The 12,310-nt window shown below is 55.0% G+C and overlaps 1 pseudogene across 1 annotated transcript; it reads left to right on the plus strand.

The window, feature by feature from the left end:
* The first annotated feature begins 6,525 nt into the window (after nucleotides 1-6,525).
* LOC309619633 (dipeptidase 2-like) lies at nucleotides 6,526-11,050 on the plus strand (annotated as a pseudogene). Its single transcript has 9 exons — nucleotides 6,526-7,076; nucleotides 7,381-7,510; nucleotides 7,732-7,873; nucleotides 8,175-8,242; nucleotides 8,363-8,538; nucleotides 8,904-8,988; nucleotides 9,657-9,732; nucleotides 10,381-10,516; nucleotides 10,617-11,050. The product of its transcript is annotated as a dipeptidase 2-like (transcript).
* Nucleotides 11,051-12,310: the final 1,260 nt, after the last annotated feature.

The following is a 12,310-nucleotide window of genomic DNA, read 5'->3' on the forward strand; positions in this document are numbered from 1 at the left end:
CTAGGTGGTCACAAAGCACCGAGCTGATCTCCCTGTGCTACGCGGCTGCTTCCCACTAGCTAGCTATTTTACATTTGGTAGTATATGTAAGTCCATGCCACTCTCTCACTTCGACCCAGCTTCCCCTTCCCCTTCCCCGTGCCCTCAAGTCCATTTTCTACGTCTGCGTCTTTATTTTCCATTCTTAAGTTGGGCCATCCGTTATTTAACCAACCCCCTATTGTGGGATTTTTAGGTAGCTTCTAATATTTTGTCTATTACAATACTGGCTGAGATGAATATTCTTGAACATAAGTCTTGTACATAAATTTGACTTTCACCTTAGGATAAGATCCTAAAAGCAAAATTACTGGCTCAAAGTGTATGAACATTTTAAGGCTGTTGATACACAAATTGCCAAATTACCCTCCAGAAGGTATGCACCGATTTCCATCCCCATCAGCAGCAACAGACGAAAACGGCCTTTTCCTTACATCCTTAGCAGCAAATTTTGTGCATTCTTAAAACTTTCTACCAATTAGATGAGCAAAAAAGAAATAGATTTATAACTTGCATTTCTTTGTTAGGTAGTGAAGTTGAACATCTTTCCATATTTATTGGGGATAAGCTTGTGTTCTATTGTGAATGCCCTGTCGCATCTTCTACTCGTTTATCTATCACTGTGTTGGGAGATGCTGGGATGCAGAACCTTCTTCGCTGCCTGGTGTGGTTCTGCTCCTGCTGGCACAGAGTCCTCTCTCAGTGGAAGATGGCTGCTCCTTAGCACTGAGAAAAGTCAGCACCCCTACAGCCTGCCATGGGCCTGGAAGTGATGTCTCAGTGGCTCTGGAGGAATTACATTCAGGTCCCTGGATTTAGCAACTCACCAGCAACCAGAACTGGTACTTCAGGACTAAATGACTCTGCAGTGCATCAGTTCTCATGAACTTGACCTTCTTCCCACCTTTTCACCCAGTGACTGAATCAGGCCAAGCTGCGGTGGAGACACAGCTTCGTCTTTCTTCTCCCGGGAGTGGGACTGAAAAGCCAGTACAGAGCAGATCATCCCTGCAGACACTCGCTGGGTGACCCCGGGGCACAGCAGGAGGAAAGAAGGGTGATCATCCTCACCCTTCTTGGAGGGTGGAGCCACGTTCCAAAAACAGATGCAGTAAGCACGAACCACACAACAACCCAGATGAACTTGAACTCAGCAGTTGGCATGAATAACCCCTCCTTTCTGCAAGTCACTGCTCACCCTGTGCCTCTCTCCATTGCTGAGTGGTTCCTTCTGGCTTGAAATCACTACTGGTGACTGACCACTGCTGGGGCTTTACATTGTTGTTCCCCCCACGAGAATGTCAAGTTCAGGGCAGCCAGTTCCTCCGCGTGAAACCCTTCGTAGTTGCTATGGGTGAACGGATGAGTGAGCGATAAATGAACAAAACAATTTTTCCCTAGCACTTCCATGCTGTTTCTAAATGACAGATTTCCACAGCTCCCTCCCCCATACAACCACAGACTCTTTGAAGACATTTCTCTCTCTCCCCACATGCCTGGCACAAAGGGGGATAAATGCTAATCGAGGGAATGAATGAACCAAACCTTATCTGGACCACAATAACGCCTACTTGAGCTCATCTTTCTTTTTTTTTTTGATGTTTTAGTTTAAATTTTATTTCCTGTCCCCAAACATCCATTAAGCGCCCAGGAGAAGGAAAAGGGGATGTGACTAGCAATAGAGAGAAAGGTTCTTCACAACAATGGCCATGGCAAGCTTAGGCACTTTTGGTGAAATCTCTCTGGGAAGTACTGGCAGAGAAATAAAAGGCAAACTGACACAGAAGTATTGCTTGGTGTGCATTTCCAGGCTCTGCCTTCTTTCTCATCTCTTGGTGGCAGGCGGAGGAAGAGGAGAAAAGGTTAAACTTTTTGATAAACCGGCAGAATAAGCTTATCACATCCTCTCACTATCTCTGCATAGGTTCTAGTCTCTGCAGCATTAAATAAGCTTTGCCCAAAGTAATGAACAGTTGAAAGTCAAATGTAATACTTCACCAAACAACTTAAAAATGCTTGCGCACCGGAAAGGATTAAGTTGCAGAGAACACAAATGGACCCAGAGCAACCTTTGCCAAAAGAGAATATTGTGCTAAATGTACAGCCATAGCTCTTTTCCATATGAAGAAACAGTCAGAAGGATAAAAGAACTTGGTCAAAATCACACAAGTAAGTAGGACGGAATCTGGTCTCTCCGTCCCAAGGGTTGTGTTCTTTAACCACCAGGCTAGCTTTCCTCAAATCTGATTCATGCATAGAATAACTCTACCCCTCTGTTTGCCTTGAATATTCCCTGTTTATAAGTATGCCTGCTGCAGTTTTTCACATTGCCCACTTTGACTCCCAAAAGCAACCGAGAATACACAATACTTTGGTCACTCTATCCATGGACCACTGTGGTGGGACTACCCAGGAAGCTTATTAAAAGTACAGCTTCCAGAGCCCTACTCCAGATCTAGATACGTTTTCTGAGGGTTGGCTCAAGAATCCAGGTACAAGTCTTTTGAAGTGGTTTTGTGGAACCCCCCAGGTGAGTCTCTCGCTCTCTTAAGTTAATAAACCATTTATTCTGCCTCCCGCAGATGCCCAGCCAGGTCCTGTTAAGGTAGGAGTCCCCGCACCACATCAGAGGGATGCTCCCAGCCAACTCATCTCTGGAGCCTTGGAGAATCTGAATGGTCTCATGCTGGCCCACCTGCCATGACAAACCTCCTCCAGAGCATTCCCCTTCACATTTTACCTTCTACCACTCCCAAAGGCAGTCTGCTCCAATGAGGCCTGACTTCGTCTGTCCTGACGTGCACCCGCTGATTCAAGCAGTTTAGGAATGCAAGGTGCTGTGGTTCTCAACCAGGGTGGCCCAACCTCTAAAATAGTAGTCCAAGCAGTGTCTACCTCCTGGGCACATCCCCTCTGCAACAGCCCCAGTAAAAGAATGTCCCATCCTTGCTTCTTCAAGGTCGGCAACAGGGAGTCCCCTCCTAAAGAAGGTTCTCTCGCATTGCCACACTCTCAAAGGCTGCCCCCAGTGTGCTTCCTTCCTGTGGGCCTGATCAGGCTAAGGGCAGAGTTGTCTCTTTCCTTCTCTGAGTCGGACCAAATCGTCTTAGTAACACCTCTTCACAGTGGTGACCATGTGTTTCACGGGGGCTGCTGATGAGCCTTTACCTCATCCTTTCATGGTGGAGAGAGGGAGGATTATAATGATTTTTACTTCTAGGGGAGAGGGGAGTGTAATGATTATGTTGTCATTTTGTATTATGCCCTTTGGTCATGAACTTGTTTTGAATTTCATATGAAAATGGGCCTACCATTCCCACTTTGTGAGGTCATTCAGCACCCTCATTTTGCACCTTTAACATGTCTCTCAGTATCACTTGGAAATGTTTGAAATGGCATGAGCTTGTCCTCACATTCCTATCAGCTGTAAATCCGGAGCCCCAACATGAACCTAACCATTGAGCAGAACACCTCTCCGCTACCTGTGTAACACTGGGTAGGCCCCTTCACCTCTTGCTTTTCTTCAGTCCTCAGTTGTGAAAATGTGAGGGTTCTATGAATTTATATTTGGGGCAGGACAAGGGCGAGGAGAGTGTGTCTTTGCTTTTATTCCTCCAAACTGGAATGTCTTCCCTCTCTTCCCCATGGGTCCAAATCTCACTTGTCCTTCAGGCCCACTGCCAAGGAGCCTTCCCTGATTCCCCAGTCCACACAAATCTCTGCCTCTTAGGGTCAGTGCCATACAACCTAGCTGTCTCTTACGTTAATCTTGCCTCTCAAGCCAATCTCAGAATGTGGGTCTCTCTTGCCCTCCTGAGGCCCCTGGGGCTGTGCCAGCCCACCGGCACGCCCCACGTGGGGTGTCTGCTAGACTAGGGCATGGGTGGGGAAGCCCAGGTGTGAGGGGCCAGGCAGAGTACCTCTGCCCTCCCCCTGCTCTCCTCCACAAAACACTTTTAGAGCCAGTGTCCCTTCTCTAGAGACTCATAGAGGCGATGGGCCAAGGCTGTGTTTTGGATGTCAAGTAGATTAAAGGTCTTCAGCCAGAAACTGGGAGAGACATGAGAGAGGGAAATTCTGGCAGGAGACTGTGTACAGCAGAAGTGACTGATCAGTTCTGATTTTCTTTGCAGCAGCAGTTCCTTTGGCCACGCCAGCAAAGGTGGAAGCAGAGAAGCCAGTCCCCAGACGTGCTCCCAAGAGAAAGCACGCTCCGGAAGAGTCAGACGAAGACCTGGGTTGCCCCAGACCCAAAATCCGGCGATTGGAGCACGGTGCCAGGAGGTAGACCCCACAGCATCTTGCTGGCTGAGCTATTCTGAAGAGAGGGCCATGGTGTAACTGCCTAAGGCAGCGAATGCCTCTTCCTGCAGTGACCCACCCCGTCCCCCCACTGCCCACTGCCACAGATCACAACCTGCGGCGTTCTGTCTGAGCCTTCCTCAGCCAGGAGCCTCCTTCCACACTAAATGGCCATAAGCAAGGAGCCTCAGAAACTGACGTTTGAAATGAGAGTCTGCCCTGAACATCCCAGGGCTGAAGCTGGCCTGGAAGAAAACGTGACGTTCCTCTGCTCAATCCTCAGGGGCCCCTTTGTCAGCTGAAGACAGAAAAGTCTGCACTCTGCGAGCCGAGGAGGATGCAGGAGCAGAGACAGGGTGCAGAGAAGCCTTAGCAGTCTACCACATGGGCTCCTGCCCTGAGCCATTGTCAGCGGCCACCACCACAAACCAGGGGGGAGCTGGGTTTTTTGAACCTGAAAGCGGCAATCTGTGGCTTCCCAAAGAGCCTCCTGCCTGGGGTCTCAGGAGGCAGGATAGAGAGACCCAGGAAGACCTGCTCCCTGAAGCAAGAACAGGATGGAGAGTCAAGCAGCACGCACCCTGCCCCGAGGTTCACGTGCTCCTTTATTCCCAGCCCTTTCTGCCCCCAGGGGGGTCCCTTACTGCTCAATGTTTTTCTGTAACAGACTTCTAGGGTCGCCAGTGCTCACACTTAGGTCACTACCCCTGTGCTAGGCACTCCTGCTACCCAGGAAAGCTTCCAAAGGTGGAACAGCTCCAGGGGTGCCAGGGGTCAGAGCAAACACTTGAGAGGCTGGCGATGAAGGAGTTTGGGCACAGTCCCTAAAGCATCTCAGTGGTTGAGCTTCTGTGAGAAGGCACATCCCCTCTATGTTTGTGTGTGTGTGTGTGTGTTGGAGGGAGGAGTTCCCCAGAGGAGGCAGCTAGGGGGAGGGCCTGAGGCTGGAAATGGGGAATGGCGTGTGGCCTCTGAGCAAGCACACGCACTTAGCCCTTGAGGTTTCTGGGAAAGCTGGAGCCACAAGGGCCATGAGATAAGGCAAGTGTAGCAGCAGAACCCAGGTGTCAGGTCCTTCCTCAGAACCTATACTTCTCCACGAGGCCAGGCCTTCCACGCTGAGGTAGGAGGGATCCTGGCCAGAAGGTCAGCCAGCAGCCCTGGGAGGAAGGTTGCTGCGATGGGGGCTCTGCTGCCATGGAAATGACTTCATTTCCTTCCACTCAAATTGCCTACTGACTGGGTTCCTGCTCTGTTGAGGAAAAGGGTCGTTGACTCTCCCCAGAAGGTGTTCAGTTCACATCCCAAAAGGCCCTCTCTTCAGGCCCTGGGGAGGTGTAGCAGCTCCTGAGGGCGCTCTTCCCTGAGGCTGGCTGACAGAAGTGGGGGGGGGTTCCTGAGAGTTCCCGGGTGCTGGTTGAAGTCCCCAGAGAATGGTCATGCAGGTTGGGGAGTCAAGTAGGTGGAGAGAGAAGGTCGGGGGCAGAGGGCCCCTTCCTGAATCCAGAGCTCACAAGGTTACCCCCCCATTTCCAGAAACTCTCTCTTCCCCCACACCAGCCCACAGGGCCCCGTACCGGGACACCGGGAGCCCAGAGCACCTGTGGCCGCAGAGACGCTCGCACGCAGCCCTCGGAGTGCGCGGGGCCGGCTGCAGGCAGATGGGGACGAGGTGCGCTCCCGGGAGGCCTCGGGCTGAAGGTGGCCCTCTGAGAGAAGCGGCCCAGCTTGGCCAGGAAGGTGAGAGGCGGGGGAGAGCAACCTAGGGCGCCCCCTCGGAGCAGCGGGAGTGGGAAGAGGCGCAGGGGCGGAGGGAACCCGCGACGGGAGGCGAGTGGGCTCTCAGCAGAGGGCAGCTTAGCCCGCGGGAGCTGCCTCTGCGCAGGGGGCGGGAGGGCAGTGCCGCCCCGGGGCTGCCGGGCTTCGCGGATCGCGGCTCTCCGCACACGGCTCGCAGGGCCCTGTGACTCTGTATCCCCTCCCTCACCCCGCCCCCCTCGCGAGGCCGCGCCGCTGGGTGGCCTGTGTCGACGGGCACAACCCCATCGCCCGCCCCTCTCAGACCCGCCTCTGCCCACCTGCCTGGCCCTGCGCAGCTTGCGGCCCGGGGGCCTCGAAGGTCCCCGCGCACTCCGCCAGCGGCCTCTGCTGCGTCTGCTGCTGCTGCTGCGTCTGCTGCTGCGGCCGGGAACCCGCGTCCAGACCACGCCGGGCACCTCCAGCACCCCAAGTCCGCGGGAGCGCACGCGGGCCCTGAGGCGGGACTTCCCGCTTGTGGACGGGGGGCTGCAGTGTGTGCGGGCTGGTGGGGGCCGGTGGGGGCCTAGCCTGGCCCTGGGCAGGGGAGGAGGTCCGGAGCATGCAGAGCTAGTGGGGAGGCCCCCTCACACCACCCCTGGATGTCCTCTCCATCATCTCTGGATGCCCTTCCCCTTCTCTGTCATCCCCTCCCTGGTGGGAAGCCCTCAGCCCAGGCCTCAGCTGCTCCTAGTATAGTCTGTGTGACAGTGGGAGGTGGGGGACCCCCCGGCTGGCCCGGGCCAGGCAATGTGTCCTGCCTGATCCCAAGACCTAAGGAGCCCACCCATTTGCCTTGACCTCCCTCCAGCCACAACGACATGCCCCTGGTCCTGAGGCAGTTGTACCACAATGGGCTCCAGGATGTTAATCTGTGCAATTTCAGCCATGGCCAGACCAGCTTGGACAGGCTGAAAGACGGTCTCGTGGGAGCCCAGGTACCAAAGGGACACACAAGGTGCCACCATGGCTGCTGGGGAACGTGGGGCAGTTTGGGGGCCTCAGAGACCACAGCTTAGTCACATTGGAACTAAGTTACCATAGTGACCTAGAAAGTGCCATGCCATGGATGCTGGGGGCTACAGGGGTCACAGTGAGCCAACCTGACGGGCATCCAAGTACCACAGCAACAGCAACGCATTCCATGTGACTTCTGGGCACAGTGGGTGCTGTGCCAGCTGAGGAGGCTATGAGAAGCCCAAGGAGTGCCAAAGCCCAAACCAAGCCCTGGCCTTCCCTCAGTTCTGCTCAGCCTACGTCCCACGCCAGACCCACGCACGGGATGCTGTGCGCCTCACCCTGCAGCAAATTGACCTCATCCGCCTCATGTGCGCCTCCTATTCTGAGCTGGAGCTTGTGACCTCAGTTAAAGGTAGACGGGGGACTTCCCTGGTGGTCCAGAGGTTAAGACTCCACGCTTCCTCTGCAGGGGGCTCGGGTTTGAGCCCCGGTGGGGGAACTAAGAGCCCTCATGCTGCGCGGCACGGCCAAAAACAAAAAGAAAAGGTAAACAGACTGGTGGTGGTAGGTGCTAGGGACTTCAGTAAGCTACCCCTGCCTCTGGAAATGATCATCTGACCTACCTGCCCCCAGCTTGCAACAATACCCGGAAGTTGGCTTGCCTCATTGGTGTGGAGGGCGGCCACTCACTGGACAGTAGCCTCTCCATCTTGCGTACCTTCTGTGCGCTGGGTGTGCGCTACGTGACACTCACCCACACCTGGAACACGCCCTGGTGAGCGCAGTGCAGATGGTAAGGGCCCAGTGAGGCAGGGATCTGCGCAAGATCACGCTGGGGCCCAAAGCAAGTTTACCCCTGGGATCCGGCCCTGAACCTGGGGTGAGGAGGGGAATGGAGGTTTGCAGAACAAGACTGAATCCCCAGAAGGGCCCTCCTACTGCCAGGCACAGCCCAGTTTGGGTCCCTCCTCTCTCACCAGGGAGTTGCAGGTGTAGACGGTTCCACAGAACCTCTTTCTAGGCTCTTGTAGCCAAGTCATGGCCACCAGTCAGACTGCCTCCTGGCCATCCTGCAGGGCACAGAGCTCAGCAAAGGGTATCCACCCTCTACAGCAATGTCAGTCGGCTGACCGGCTTGGGCGAGGTAAGGACCCGGGTTCCATACCCTGCCCCACATGAATGTCCAGCCCCGCCTGTTCCCTACAGATAAATGCACACAAGGTAAATACAGCCCTGATGCCCTCTCCCCATCCTGTCCCTGCAGAAGGTGGTGGCAGAAATGAACCGCCTGGGCATGATGGTGGACTTGTCCCACGTCTCGATGCTGTGGCACGGCGAGCCCTAGAAGTGTCACAGGCAGCTGTCACCTTCTCCCACTCAGCTGCCCGGGGTGTGTGCAAGAACACTCGGAATGTTCCTGATGATATCCTGCAGCTTCTGGTGAGAGACTGCCCTGGCCCTCAAACCTAAAGCAAGAGGTTCAAACCGGGAGCCCTTGAACCTGAGCCTCTTCTCCCTCAATTTCCTCAAACCCCAGGTTAAATACCTTCTGCCCCCAAAACCCACGGTCCACAGCCCCTGAACTCTTGAGCCCTAGGTGGGGGTCTAGGTGGTAAGAGACTCCTCCAAACCCGGAAACCCAGGGCCAAGACACCACCCAGACCAGGGCTGCGGCTCCTCCATTCACACAAACCCAGAGAGGAGGCGACTCTGACCTCAACACCTTCCTCACAGGGGCCGAGCGCGTGAACAGGCAGGTGGCGTGCTGGGGGCCAAGCTGCCTGTCCACCGGTCCGCCCCTGCAGAAGAAGAACGGTGGCATCGCGATGGTGCCCTTGTCCGTGCAGGTGCTGCAGTGCAACCCGTTAGCCAGCGTGCCTACTGTGGCAGGTGAGCCTCACCCTGGGCTCTCTGAAAACTCTGATTTGGAGCTGAAGCTGGGTCCAAACTTGGGGAGGACTTCAGAAGAGCCCCAGTGGTTTGCCCCACCTGTTGGCAATAGGTACAGCTCCCAAGAACCCAGTAATGGACGGTACACAGCACCTTGCTGCCATGTGGAACTGGAGCCACGGAATCAGAACTGCGATACTGATGGGTATCAGGGAGGCTGTCAGACACAGAGCCCGGGTGCTGCCCAACTGTGCCTCTGCAGGGGCTCCTAAAGCGCACTGCCCCTACCTCTGGCCAAGGGACTGGACAGCTCCTTAGGTCTCTGGGGTCTCCATCAGTTGTACTCTTGTTCCTCTCTCATCCTCCACACCCGGGGAAAGGAGCCCCCACAGGTTCTCAAGGAGACTGGGAGGCAGGGTGAATCGTGGGTGGGAAATGGCCCAAACAGGGGGCTCTGGGGTCCACTCCAAATCTGAAGTCCAGTCTAGAGCCAGCTGGGATCACTTCAGATCAAACCTCAGGGCCCTCGAGTTGGTACTCTCGGTGCCAGGCCACGAAGGAACTGGCCTGTTTGGCCTCCAGGCTGCAAAAAGGGGAATCAACAGAGGCCAGTCATCACCCCCACCCCTGCCCTGGAAGCCCCACGCTGCTGACTTCCCATTCTTCAGATCACTTCGACCACATCAGGGCAGTCACTGGATGCAAGTTCATCGGGATTGGCGGAGATGATGACGGGGCTGGCCGGTGAGTGCTTCCCCGTGGCTTGTCTCGGGCTGGCTGGGCAGCAGTGGGGCGTTCACAGCCACTGTGCCCACCACACTGTGGTCCTCATGGCCTTGACCATAGTCTCAGGTGTGCTGGCCCAACTGGTATCTCCCCTCTCCCAGGGTCTGCTTCCTGGGCTCTCCTGTTTGGCCCTACTCCAGGTCATCATATTTGTCTAAAACACCACACAGAGCTCATCTGCCCAGCATCTGCGCCCATCCAGTGCCAGCAGACCCACGGCCTCTGAGCAGACTCTTAGCAAGGTCTGGGCTGGGCTGACCATCTTCTCTGCCTGCAGCTGGGTCTGTGCATGCAGGGGGGTGGTCAACCCAGTTCTTAAAAAGCTTTTCTTCTCTTTATAAATGGAGGCAAAAATTGCATTCAGTGAAAGGCATAGATCTTAACAGTACAATTCAATGACTTTTGACGAATAGTCGAGGCGCTTTTGGGGCCTTCCTCTGAAGGATGAAGAGCAGGAGTGAATCATTTACTCTCTCCAAGTCTCCATTTTCCATATCTGACCAGGGCTGGGGTTCAGTGGATCCTGGACACACAGGGCTTTGGTTCTGACTCAGGACCAGGGAACAGGTCTGAGACCCAATAGCTGGCTGGCTGGCGGCCACACAGGTTCCCACAGGGGCTGGAGGACGTGTCCATATACCCGGTACTGATAGAGGAGTTGCTGAGGCATGGCTGGAATGAGGAAGAGCTCTGGGGTGTGCTTCGAGGAAACGTGCGGTGGGTCTTCAGACAGGTGGAACAGGTATGCTGGGCTGGGCAAAAGAGTAGCTCTGAGCAGGTGGTCTGAGCAGGTGTACGTGGGGGTGCTGTGAGAGGTGCTGCCCGCTGACTTCTGCCTCCAGGTACGGGAGGAGAACGAGGGACAGAGTCCCTTGGAGGATGACTTCCCAGATGAGCAGCTGGGCAGCTCTTGCCGCTCCGTCCTCCCACGTCTGCATCAGAGAGAGGATCTGGCTCCAGACCAGAAACTAACCAGAGCTGCGGTTCGTGGGAATCCCATTTTGTCACCTAAGTGGTCATTCTCAAAATCTTGCCCCCACATGGGCCCAGGCCTTACAGTTATTGCTGCCTTCCCAGTCCTCATTCTTTGGCTCTGGTGATCCAGTTAATCCTGCCACATGTCACTTTGGCAGCCACAGATACCCCACAAAGTTTCCTTGCATGCGAGCACAAACATTTCCTATGTATTATTCTTTTCTGATAATTCTTTCAATGTATCCCTTCTGGCTTTGTGCAAAGCGATTCTTCGTTTTGTACATGGGGACCACATCTGGGAAAACATCGCCACACCCTCATAAGTTACAGGGGGAGACCCGAATTGGCCAAGCCATGACAGGAGCTCGCCGCTGCTGAGCTCTACACATCCCGCTCCTTCCACACAGTTCGCCAGTTCCGCGGCGAGCTCATCTTTCTTGATGTTCTTCCCTTAGGAGACGTGTACAATGCAGCAGGATTCTCAACCCGTTCCCCGTGGTCACTTGTGCTAGATGGAGCTTTGCAGTGTTCTGTGCCGGCCGTGGGCCGCTGCTGGAACACTGTGTGACAACTGCCTGCACAGGACTTCGGGGATAATGAAATGTCTGTCTTCCCAGCCTGACGCTGCTGAAAACCACGCTTCCCAGAGAAGCAGAGAGATCCAGCTGGTCCACACCTGCATACACATTTGTTGACATGTGCAGATGACAGCAGGCTCTAGCAGGACCCACATCAGCCTGAATTCAAGAACTCGGGTGCCAGCCCTTGACAGCAGCTGAAGGGGGGTTTACAAGAGATGCAACCTCGAACCATACCCTAGGCTGAACCAGAGATGCTGTTGGAAGAAATAGGCCGTTGTGCCACTTTCACGAAGAGTTTGGCCACGAGAAAAGTCCCCCAGAGCCCAGCACTGTGGGAGAGGCCTCACCCACAGAGCAGGGCAAGTGTCCCAGGCAGGGTGCCCCGCGCCCGGCACCCCGCCAACCCAGCAGGAAGGTGCCCCCCCTACGCCCCAGACAACGGGAGCTCTCCCTTCCTGAATAATTGAGCTTCTCATCCAAAAGAGGTTCTCTTCCCACCCAAACATTAGAGCTGCTAAATATTTCAGGATCCCTGGGTTGTAGAGGGTCACTCGCCGTGCCCTTTGGATAAATGAAGCCAACGTCAGCTGCTTCTGGGCTGGCCTTGAACAAAACCATCAAGATGGAAAATCTCTGCTCCTGCCCTCCCTCCCGTCACCCCCCGTCAAGCCTTTCCTGCTGCATGCAATGACCCGGCTCTTTTGTGAGCAGGTGAAGAACACCCACTGTGCGTGCAGTTCTGTGGTCCCTGCAGAGATGAGGTGGGTGCGGGGGACCCTCAACCATGCTGGCCTCTGCTGCCATCCCCAGGGCCCTTGATACGGGCTTCAGCACAGCACAGCCAGCCTCAGGAGGCCTGTGGGACCACTGGGGCCCCGGCGGCGATCCCCTGGATGTTCCTGGGAACGCTCCCACAACTCCAAGGTGAGCCCTGCCAGCACCCAACTCCACCAAGCTGGCACTCCTTACCTTTTCCGGAT

The sequence above is a fragment of the Balaenoptera borealis genome (genome assembly GCF_965194805.1).
Source record: "Balaenoptera borealis genome assembly, chromosome: 21".
Lineage (NCBI taxonomy): Eukaryota > Metazoa > Chordata > Mammalia > Artiodactyla > Balaenopteridae > Balaenoptera > Balaenoptera borealis.